The 12,500-nt window shown below is 47.7% G+C and overlaps 1 protein-coding gene across 7 annotated transcripts in view; it reads right to left on the bottom strand.

Moving 5' to 3' along the window:
• The window catches only part of LOC126578744 (protein enabled), a 25,413-nt gene that overhangs the window by 5,696 nt on the left and 7,217 nt on the right, over window positions 1-12,500 (bottom strand). The gene's annotated exons all lie outside the window — the stretch shown is intronic.

The raw sequence follows: 12,500 nt of genomic DNA, 5'->3' as shown, positions 1-12,500 counted from the left end.
TTTCCTGGAGCGGTCTCGTATCGCGTGTCAGCATGGTCATGTCAGTTGTCAAAACGCAGGCAAAAGAATGCTGTGTGCTTCATTTATCTGCTTCAATTTGAATGCAATCCAACAGCTGACAGGCTATCAATTCCCTAGACGTTGCTAAATCTAGTCCAATAACAAATATTGGAGCCACACCTGCGACAAACAAAAGTCTCTGCTCCATGCACAGCATCCTGGCGTTCGGGTACCGTTTGACAGATTCCCCAAAGTGCCAACGAGAGAAACCAAGAGAAACGTGCGAGAGCAAAGAGAGACATGGGCGAGCATACAAATTTCTCGAGAGCATCAAAGTCGCCTAGGCACAGGCAACAGGAAAACACAGAGAATCCTTGCAGGACACTTTACGGCACGGCTAAATGTCCAAGATGCCACCGCCTCCGGCAATAGTAGGCAGGCAGCAGCCACCGTGTATTTGCAAACATCGGCGGGCGGGCAATGGCTTTTTAGGTCATTGGAACCTACTATGCGCAGTCACCGTCCGTTCCAGACGCGTATCCTTTTGCTCGGCTAAATAGAGGGCTATCTCGGAAAGAGAAAGACCTAGCGCGGCCTGGCTGCTGCTCTCCGTGTTCCGTTACGGAACATCTTCGGATGCAGTTTGAAATGAATATCTGCATTTTTCTCCCGCCCGCTCTCTGTCTTTCTCTCTGCTGCCGCTCCCGCTGGAATGTTGGGCTGCAGAGGATATTAAAGTGGAACATTTGAGGATGTACACCGAGTGTAGAGTGCAGTTCTGCTATAGTGGAATGTTGCGAATTAAAACAAAGACAAATTGAGCGATTAAAAGCCCAAACTGACGTGAGATTATTCCGGAGCCTGTTATTGATTTCAATTTAATTCAAAATCGTTATCACTTCATATTTTCATCTTCAATTCCTTTTTCAGTCCATAGTAGGCGCCATAATAATAAATTCAAAGATCATAGTAGGCGAAAGATTGAAAATTAAAAGACTAAAAAACGATAAATCCAGCTTCTTGCCACAAGAACAATTTAAGACGCCTAATGTTTAAATCTTTCAAAAAATCTTTAATTACCCCAGTAAATCATTCCAAGCCCATCCGTCCAATTACTGCCCAGTCCGGTCATCTCTACTACTCAACGAATCGTTGCCAAAGAGAACAATGGCCCATTGTTTCGACACCCGCGCGACAAACGTAAACACACTACTACAACCCATCGTCCCCATATTCTGACTTCTGGCCACCTTCCGCTTATTGGAATTTTGGACAGACATCAACTCATCAACCAGCACGGTGTGGTCGGGGGCCGTCTCCATGGCAGCGCCACTAGCGCTGAACCGACTCACAAACCGCCCGAAAGCACCACCACCGCACAATAACGCACAAGACGTGGCCCATTATGTTGCGGTTATAAGCTTGTTTACGCGCCAAATCCGGAACCGGAAGAACCCGTTTAAGGTGTGTGTGCGTGCGAAGGGCCAACAACAAAAAAAATAAGAGCCAACGACGACGAAATCGGTAAAGCACGGCACACCTGAAAGGGTAGAGGAACCGGAGGCAGATAGTGGTGATCGATAGGAGAGGCGGAAAAGGACGCTGCCGGACGTTAATTAGATGACAATCGATTCACATTTGTTTCCGGTGGGTTGAGCAGCGAAAGTCATCGCTTTTGCTGGCGGACAGAGCACACCGGGGAACGCTCTTCGCTTTTCGTGGAAATTGAAACGCGAACTCGTCCGCCTCAGCCGTAGTGGTGGGTGGGGGGGAGTGGAAGAGTTCTTTGGGGGGTGGTGGATAAACAATCTGGACACAACAAACAAGCCAGCCAACCAGCCCGGGATGGATAATGCTATATTTAACCCAGCGCGCGATTAAAGCCCGGTCGCGCCACGACGCCATCGGCTGTGATTGGTGATCCGCCCGCGGTAGAACATTTCGCCATCGATCGATGGACGGTGGTGAAATGAATCACACACCCCGTGTCACGGTGTGCTTCTAGAACTATTCGTTCGTTTGGGAAGCAAGATTTGCAGCAAAAGTTAATGAATTCCAGCGTATAGTCTCATGCTCCATTTATAATAGAAGCGCCTTGGGCAGCAGTTTATGAAGCCTATTCTCGTTTGGCCTGGTCACCACCGTGGGAACGAACTGGACACGGTCTGAATTTAGCAGCAGCAGAAGAGACGATACTCAAAACATGCTGTTTGAGCTGCGCCAACAGAGCAGCAGGTGTGGACGGCTTAAATCCAATAAAAAGCGTCTCTCCAGCAACAACTGGATGGTATATGCTGAGTAACCCCTTTTTATGGGCCACGGAATGATCTTTATTGAATATAGAGCGACTTATTTAAGGGATTTTTGTTCGGTTTTTGTGAAATCCGACAGAGAGCACCTTATAAAATGACACTAATGGCATAGAATTATCCTTAAACTTGGTGGAAATCTCTTGGTCGAAACATAAAAGAAACAAATAATCCCATAAGCATGAGAACAAATATAATATGATTAATAGCTCTCTCTCTCTCAATTCTCCCCGGGCCACTACTAAACTAATCGTGCTTATTGCTTAAACTTCCGGATCCAACTGAAGCACCCAGGGCGCAAACGGAGCGCGGTTGCTACGATCGATCGAAAGAAACCATCGATTCCCACCCGTCATCGTCGTTCGTCACGGGCAAGGTTGACTTTGATGGTAATTTCCGTAACCGATTCCCCGGTCCCGGTGTTTTGCGGGGAATGATTTTCCGTTTTATTTTTGCTGTTTTCTTTTTAAATTCGATGCATTAGAATGCCGGACTCAACATTTAAAATAGCCAATCGGGAAATCACTCACCTCCCCCTACCTGGTGACCACGAAAAGCGATTAGATTTCATCCAGCCAAATGGGTTTTCCCCGGACAATGCGGTTCTGCGCGCTGAACTGTGGTTCTTGGTATCGGAAGGAGATCGCCTTTTACCTCTTTACCCATGGTTCTCAGAATGGACAACTGACTGACACACAGAGATACCCCGCTCCCCGTCCGCACGTTACGCATCTAAGCGCCAAACGGCGGGATGAAGAAGGAACATCACCCGCAAACGCGGTGACATAGAAGGGGGTGGTAGAGATGGTGAGAAGATGCTGTTTATGCTTCCATGAATCATGGGAGAATATTGTTTGGCTTTCTTCCTGTCCCCGCATCTCTTCAGCTCCCATTTGGATCCACGAACTCTGCCTTTCTTGCCCACGATGACCATCTATCCATTCAGACACCAACACAAAGACATGCGGCGTCGAACACCAAAGTGAATCGATATGGCCATATTCTCGGTAGTACCATTCTACCAGCCCAACGGTTTAGTTTACTTTAGAGTATAACGATCGCTAGCGCCAACCATTTTGCACCAACAGAAGCAACAGAATCCCATTACTACCAAGGGGATGTTGTCCCCCTCTCCACCTGGAAGGGGGTTGCGCGCATAAAACCCTATGCTCCTTATGGTTTCCATCTTTCAACCCCGCCAAGCCCCAAAAAACAGGCAACAAATACACGCGCACGCTGGGCGTAAAAGGGGACGCATATTAGTGGGTTACAAAAACAATCCACCACACAGAGGCCTAGAGGAGGCCGACAGATCGACGTTTGCATAACCCTTTTCACACCCTCTCTGTCTCCCCCGTTTGCTTTCCACTGCGGGAGGAAATGTCCCAGGCGACTGCGTCGGAAACTATTCGAGAAACAATTTCTCAATCCAAGCAACCAACAACACCACCGAACAGAACAGAGTGCAGCGTATACGTGTCATTACGGGCACCTTGGAGAACCGGGAGAATGTGTGCATTGGAGTGCATTGTTGCCTCCGAATCACTGTGCACTAAGCAGAAGAACACTTTTAGCATAAGTAATAATCGTTCTCTCGTTGCTGGGCCCATTTTTGTTCGCTGAGTTCGAGAGGATCGACCTGTTTTGTGCTGGAAAGCCACGAACTGCCACGAAACCGGTAAACAAAGGCACAGGGGAGACTGAGCCAGAGAGCGCCACGTGATGCTGGCTGCCGTTTATCACGACACACACCCAGAAGGAGCCATAATCCTCTTGGCTGGCGGTGTTTCAGGAAAAGGACACTCCCGGGAAGGAATAAGGAGCGGCGCACGAGGTATATGGCGTGGCTTTGCTTTAAAAGAATTGGAGCGTTGAATGAATTTAATGCGATATTCCAGTGTTCAGAGGGAAACGCAGAAAAGAAGTAGATGCTAGGAATGTCTAGGCACGACCCATTTTTCGCATTTCACATTTAAAAGCTTTTCACATTTTCCTTCTCGGCGAAGCACGGACTGACTGGAGAGCTGATGTTGTGCTGATGATGATGGTGGTATTCACATGCTCCGGTAACCGGTACCACACCCACCGCATTGCATCTAGTAGTCCGCTCTTCTACTTCTTCACTCCGTTCCCCAGCGATGGCTGTAACTTCGCGCGTACTGAGCACTATATTGTAGTCCTAGGCAACGGAATCCAGTCTTTCGACACTTCATCCATCATATAGGCGAATAGTTGAGGCCGCTGTGGCTCATTGACGTCACTGTGGAAGTGTCAAGGGAATGGACTTTGTTGGGAGCATTAGGAAAAGCTCAAACACTGGCGTAAAATGGATTTTTGGCATTGAAATGTTCCAAAAATGAAGCCTTATAAACTCAAAGTTAAATATTTAAACACCACGGACCCGTTGAATACAATGCGAGCTTCATTTAAATCATTAAAAGAAACGTAGAAGAGACATAGCAATGCGGAGAAGGTATACAATCTCTTCTACACATTTTTACTTGTTACTTCTACAACTTTGCAAAAGAAATCAAATCTGAGTCAACCCATGCTGCCCCATCACCCATCTCCACAACTGGTACAAAGTAAACAACAATCAGCATACATAAAGAGTGATTCATAAATGTAGCTCTTGTGTTCGCGTTTTTATACTTTTAACACGCATTGCGCTTCGGTTTTTGCACTTCCCTCAGAGAATGTGCCTTCAACATTTTGTTGCTTGACTTTTAGCTACGGCCACGTCAACCGTATGACCGCAGAAATCAGAAACAACAGTCCACATACACACCACAGAACGATGGTAACAGAGTTGCGAACGGGGTTGACGATATCGTGCGATAGCTTATCACACGGTACCTTTGTCCGACCCGTCCGGCCCGGTTTCGTTGTCTTGTGATATTCACTCTACCAGATGTGATACCTTCATTTAATGACTCAAACCGATAAAAAGTATTAAATGGTGGCCGTCCACAGCGAACACTGCGACGCCATCGAGCGCGCTGATAGTGGTGCGCTCGCCAGGTCACCTGGCAGTTCCTAGTACGCGCCAGGGGAGATTCCTCAGAAACGCATGAGTAACTTGTGGTTGTTGACAGCTCGCGTGGTCGAGCTAGCGGCTTATGCTGATTATACATCCAAGCGGAAGGTGATTACACGCTGTGACGTGAATGCCGTCGCCGTTTCCAGCTCGCGAATGGCAACCAGATGATAAACACTCAATGTCGACCACATTCCTTTGGCTGACTCCATATTCATAGTACCGTTCGGTTGTGTAACCGGCAGGTAAATGGAATACAAATGGCTTGCTTCAATATTAGAAAACATTTCAAGTTTCTCTACAAAATAAAGTCATTTAAATGCTGTCTTAACAAAACTCATACCGAATAAAATCCCGCACAAAAGTCCCGAAACAAAGTCATAAACCTGATGGTTAAATTTTCCTAGATAAATTACGCAGATTAGTGGTTGTTTCTCAGAGGAAAAGCGGATGAAAAATCGGCGCACCTAAATGGTCACTTTAGTTGGGCGCCCGTACTAGACCAAAATAACTTCCCACGAGATCGTGGCCCGCGACAGCATTCAACGGCTACACAATCACACCGGGAACAAGAGCGAACTCGCCAAAAAGTCCACAAACCAACGGAGTGAGAATGGCATTTTCCAGCGCAAAAAAAAAGCACAAGTAATATCCAGCTTCTTACCAGACCAGTACACACGCCTCTTGGTGCGGTTAAGGGTACGAAAGGTACATAAATAGTGGCAAACCAGTGCGCCACGACAGTAACGTTGTTGTGGCAAAACAAGAACTGAGCGCCAAAGGTCTCCTCTCAACTGCCCTGGATGCACAAAGCTGAGGAAACTGCCCAACAACAACACCACTCCCGCGCGACACAAGCCATTTTCCAGTGCGTTGCTGCGATGTTCATTACGTCCACTTAAGTGGTCCGCTTCCGGTGTGCCGATCGCGAGAGGAGGAAAAAAGAAAGAGAGAAAGACTGTACGTTCGGGTTGGGTTGGAGGAACTGTCCGGCGCCCTCGGCCCTCGGGGGAAATAGAGTTCAGGAGGATGGAGCGAGTGAACTCGAGAGCTCGTGCTCCACTTCCGGATATACATCCGGACCACGACGACGACGGCGATGATGAGAGATCACATCGCGCGCATACTATTGCAGCTGCCACCCACACCCACCCTTTGCTGCAACGCTTTTACACCCGCTACGCTCTTCGGTGGCATTAATCTTGCAGAATTTAATGCAGCAAGACAGCGGAGCCCTGGAGCGTTGCGATAGAGAACCAGAAAAAAAAACCCTTGAGCTAGTTACACCGAGACTGCTGCCACTGGATCCGTGAAGTAATGAGAAACAGTGAATTGTCGAGGAATATAATTCAAATTTTCCAACTAGAACTCTAGCTAATGGGCCAATTAATGAGGCTTCTGTTATATCTTTTGAAATGATGCTTTAGAATATGGAGTCATGGAAGCATAGCTAGATTTTCCAATATTTTTCATCCAAGTAACCAATGTGGCACCACGAAGGGTTAATTTGGTTAGCGCGAGGACAGAAACACCTCTTCAAAAAAAGAAGCAGTAATGAATGTCAACATTCCCTCTGCAGGTCAGCACACCATCCTCCTGATGACTCTCGACACACCAACCAGGCCAACCGGGGAAGCTTCCGGAATCTGTGTCATCGCATCTTTTACGCGATTATATGCTGGCTTTGGAGAGTTGGAGTTTGGTGCCATGTTTCATTGTTGGTGGTGCCAGCCAACCAGCCACTACATTGCGGTGGTGACTCCGTGGCCCTTGTTTTTCTTCTAATTGTAAGCCTGTGCTTTTCCAGCAACGGAAAATGTGCTGCTTTGTGGCCGTTTTTTCCTACTGCTGTTTTCCACCATTTTACGTTTGTTCTTTCCATTCTCACTGGTGCCAACGAGAAGAGAACCCCTCTCTTTGTAGAATAAAAAGAAGAAGAGTCCCGCGGAACGTCGGTGAAGTAATAATGATGATTGTGATGATGACGACAGAGGGAAAAGTTCACGGCCCTGTTCCAGGAATCCCGTAAAACGAAACGGGGTAAAATGGTAGATGGATGGATGGCACTGGTTCGTGATGAATCATATTTGAAAGCACCTCGCGCGCGCACGGTGCTGGTTTCATAAATTATGTTCTATTTTGGAGGCCCCGTTCAGTCCGCAGTGGTGTCTGCTGAGAAGAAGCTGGGGAAAGGCGATAAAGCTTGTTGTTTGTTGGTGGTAGTGACCAGTGCGCCACGGAATCGTGGTTCAGTTTTTGCTTTGAAAATTCATGGATGGAAAAGGAAGTGAAGCAACGTGGAGGAGAAGAACACACGTAATAAGATCAAAGCCAGGAGGTCTCGTCGGTCGCGTCGTCGTTAATTATGCTGACCGAAAAGGTTACAAAGGGGAGAAAGAGTGGGCTTGAAAGGTGCCCCGTCCACCTTCGCTACGGTGCATCCGAGAGCTTGTTTGGAGAAGCATACGATGAGCATAGGATGCTGTAGGTCATCTAGCAACCGTTGCTGCATCGCGAGAGGTTAAAAGCGAACGATCGGAAATCGCATGCTCAGTTTTCGATGAAGTTTAATAGTTATCTAACAGAAATTTTCTTATGTGCTCCAGATCCGTTAATTATTTTCATATAAGCGGAAAATGCACATCGAAATGTACTGCATAATTTCAGCGAAGATTTAAAAATCAAGTTAATCATTTCCTAATAGCCACTTTAACATTTCTGGCATAGAGAAATGCAAGTTCCCACCAGGCACAGCACCGCGCAAACTGATAATAGGCCACCAAAATCCCACCATAGATTTCTTGCTCTCTTGTCTCGAGATCGTGTAATCGTCTCACTCGCAACCGAGACACACTGTAGCATACTTCAAATGACTTATCTTAAACGCCCATTGCATCGCGCAACAAGCGATTTGGCATGTTAATTATCAGCCCCGTTCCGGCCGAAATCGAAACAAAAGAAAAGAACACGCCACATACCGAAAGTGAAAGCAATACCCACATCAGTAGCAAAGAAGCATCCGAGCACTCCTGGTCGGCAGGCTGGGGCATTCTTTCGCGCTTCCAGACATGTTTTGCACATACTTCCTTGAGAGCAAGATCCCAAGATATGGCATTTCTCGTCCCGGGCCCAATTATTGGCACACATCTATCATCGCTTGCCTCTTGCCGCTATTGCACTATGTCGCCATATGGACGGCCTCCTCACGGAACGTCTTCATTCATCTCTTCTCCCACTGGCAATAACAACAAAACATGCTGCTGTTGCTGCGGTAAAGCGAGCACAACATAAACAAAGCAAACCAGTGCGTGACATGCGTTACGCGAGAAATGTTGGTGTTCTTTTAGCCACGAAGGCGTAACGTGTGAAAACAGGCGGCTCGCTCCGATGGAACGTATGCTCTTCACTTCCCGTGCAGATCATTTATCGCACATTTGTCTGTCTGCCACTATACACTCCGAGCGATCCATCCCACTCACTCTTTATGACCTCATTTCATGCGAGCAACCCTTCTTTCTGTAACACCTTCTAGCGCCGCATCGCTTATCATTGGCGAATGCATCTCTGTTTGCGTCATTGTTGGAAAAAAACGAGTGCAATTGTAGCAGTTTCGATTCCGTACGATCGTGTTCGATGATATTCGCTGTGGCTTTTATCAAAATTGAATGTTACGCCTTGCTTCGATTCGCGATTGTCCGCACTTTCGCGGAGAACCTAACCGCGATAGGAACAATCAGCAATCGGATCCTCGGCTTTGCTTGTGACCATGGCCTTCACGAAGATTCCTACTCTCAGCAATTTTTATTTAAAGCCGAGCCAGTAACAAGCTAATTTTTCAATCAACACAACGACCCAACCAAGCAGCAAGTAGAAGGAAGCGCAAGTGTTGTCGCTGTCGCAATTACCATCAGCCCTCTTGACTAGCGCAAGATTGCGTGAGAGCAACGCGAGCAGTAAGAACAGAAAAAAGAAAAGCACCACCGTGATTTACGCGATAGAACGGAAGAAAACTCCTATACTAACCACATGCTGAGATGGAAATACGATACGGGAAGTGAGTCAGTAAGCTCGCGCCTTTCATTAGCACAAATATTAGGAAGGCCACGAGAGAAACATAAATCGATTGACAAACAATCGCCATTGCGCGAGGGAGGGAAGCATAATACAGTGTGTCAATTGCTAGAACCAATCACGCATGACTGCTGATGCTGATGACTTCTTGATCAATCAAAATGTCACGTTTGATTGACCGTAATTCAATTTCGGTGGCCTAATCATCGAATCGATCAGCCGCACTAGCTTGGTTTATGAAACCGACTCACGGTGTTCCGCTTCCTTCCTGTGCTTCTCGCCGATGACAGCATTCGCTGCCGGGGTAGACTTAAAGAATGAAGACGGTTTTATATGCATGAGTGGCAGAATATCTCTCATACTCTTTCCGAAAAAAAACAGCAAATACCACCGACAATGATAGTGTAACGATTTCCGGCAGTATACGTTCCATGGTGTCATTGCTGTGACCATGGTCAACCGCGCATCCAACTCCAGGAAGTTGCAGCACAGCAGCAGTGGCAACGGCGGTAATGCATCTTTTCTCGTCTACCACTCTCGCATCGCATGTTTACGCTCGCTTGCCTTCCGGTTTCCGCTACAACGTCCAGCAGCCACAATATTGCAGCTTCCATTGCGAGTGCAATCAACGCGTTGATGTGGTGCGAAAGGAATGACTCATATGTGCGCACATGCACCATCGGTCGGTCTCTCCATCGGCATACCTAATGAATGCCAGTGTTCGCATCGGAATGTAACTGCACTGGTACACACCGAGTGCAATGTGCAATGCTAAATGTGATATCATCGATACCACCAACGGCGTTGAAAGTGACAATTATTAATGGATCCTGTAAAGTATTGCGAGCTTGTCCAGGTCGAGCTATGCAAATTAAACATTTTTATAAACGCATAAGCAGCATGCTAGTGAGAAGCTAGCGGGGCGCCGGAATTATCTAGAGAGTAGCGTGTGTCGACCGCAGCAAATAATCCATTTCGCGCCTCTAATGTGCCCTCTGAGACAGGTGGCCACACAAGAGCGCTGCACCTCAAAACGAAACGAAAGAAAAGCAACGCTGCGATGCTATGGAACGCGAAAACAACCAAATTGACCATGAAAATCGATGGAAATGACGATCAGCCTACTCGGACCAGCCAAGCCTAGCGACCCAGTGGCACACACCCCGGGCGGGGGGCCCGGAGCCACCAGCACTCGTTTGCATATCGAGGTTACGATGCCAGGCAGCATAGCGCGCCCATTAGCGAGCTTCGCACTAGACCACAACACATCAATGTTGATTAGATGCGTACGCATGATACCGCCCGCCGCTCGGACCCATCGGAAGATGAAGCAAAGGCGCGACCGACGACGCGTGCGTGTTTTTTGTTCGGTGGTAAATTGAATTACCAGCAATCCGGGGTGCGGTGGTGTTGCCCGTGCTTAATAATTCACTTGCGCTTGTTGGCACCGATGCGTAACGCACATGTGGCAGCGCAGCACAATCAACGTGTCGCTCGTGTGCGTAAGTAATTTAAATATTTTCCATTTTTTGCGCACGCGCGCGCCAAACGGAACGATGCTTTGTCCGCGTGGGGTTGCTTAGCAACGGAAGACGCTGGGTGGGGTGCAGCTAGATCCACGGATCGTACACTTGCTTCCACAGCGTGTGGTGTAACAACTACCCACGGAGCATTAACGCTCTGCTGTGCCACGACGCCTATTCCCCTATTATCTCATTAAGATGATAAATGGTGGAACTTGTGGTTTAAAATCTATGCTAGGCTAGGATGATACGAAGACATTTTCGATGCCACATGTCTGGCATACTGCGATTGTCAATTAGCAGCTTTAAAATCGGTTTTCTCTGATGAAATTGAAGCAAACAGTTACGCCTACCCACGGGAACATAGCACCCGAGGGCGATGCAGTTACAAAATGAGAAAAAGAAAGAGAGAGAGTGAAAGAGAAGACTTCCCTTCCGAACACACTAATCAAGATAACATGCCAATATACTTATCAATCAGCAGACAAGCATCGTACGACCCACACTCCACAACAGAGCTTCTGGTAAGATATATCTCTAGTGCATTAATGTTTCCCGATCAAACTCACGATCGTACACACCAACCCCAGCCCCCCAGAGGAGTTTGTCTAGCGGATGGTTGCTGGTATTGTGTCAAGTGCCCATCCTGCACCCATCTTGCATCACAACGAAGTGTAGTGGAGGCTGCATCGCATGAATCGAAACGGAGCTACTGTTCCGAATGGAAAAAAAATACGAAAGAGGGCTTCATAGTCGTTTCTATCGGATTCACCAGCTTCTCCGCTGTTTATCACGGAAGACACGCGCAGTCTTGGCGTCGCGTTGGCGTGCAACCAGTCTCCTCCCCCCCTTGGGAGGGGTGGCAGACAACATCATCTTGAGAGCGTCCTGCTCGAGCGTTCACTCGTCAGAGACTGTGCGCCGCCCTATCGACAGCGTCGCTAGGGGCATCGCATAGTAGTGACCATCAGGCAAGCAAGCAAGCACAGGCGCATTTCAGTGTCGAGAACGTGATAAGGGAAACGAAAGTTCAACGATCGCTTCCCTTTCGCCCATGCTCCTGTGGCTGCTACTGCATGCGCCTCGGCCTTCTGGGTTTGCATGAGTAGTTTCCGACAGCCAGGCTGGCTAGAGTGTTTTATCTCTTCGATTTTCTCGTTTCCTTCCCTTGCGGCGGCTGAAGAAAATAGAAAACGGAAGCCAGCAGATGCCCGCATGATAAGGGTTTCTTTTTTCGGGAGAGATATTAACCAACAACAACAAAAAAAAATGGGAATTAAGAAGCTGTCTCCATCATAATCATCGGCTGCATTATGTGAAGATGCACAGCAGCAGGCACATTTAGGGGGATCCAGCAACCACTTACACAGCAGAAGAATACATCCTTGATGATTCTGTGGACATCTGGCCATCATACATACCGTTGACCGATAAGCCAGCCAGAGCTCTCCCAATTTATTTCTCTTGTTTCGCTGACCATTCACAATGGCGGGAGAGGCCGAGAATGTCCTCCTGACGTGTGTATTATGGTGCCATGGAATTGTGCACACTGATTGCACT

Source organism: Anopheles aquasalis, chromosome 3, assembly GCF_943734665.1.
Source record: "Anopheles aquasalis chromosome 3, idAnoAquaMG_Q_19, whole genome shotgun sequence".
In the NCBI taxonomy this organism is placed as follows: Eukaryota; Metazoa; Arthropoda; class Insecta; order Diptera; family Culicidae; genus Anopheles; species Anopheles aquasalis.
This window is presented reverse-complemented; position numbering and strand designations above follow the sequence as displayed.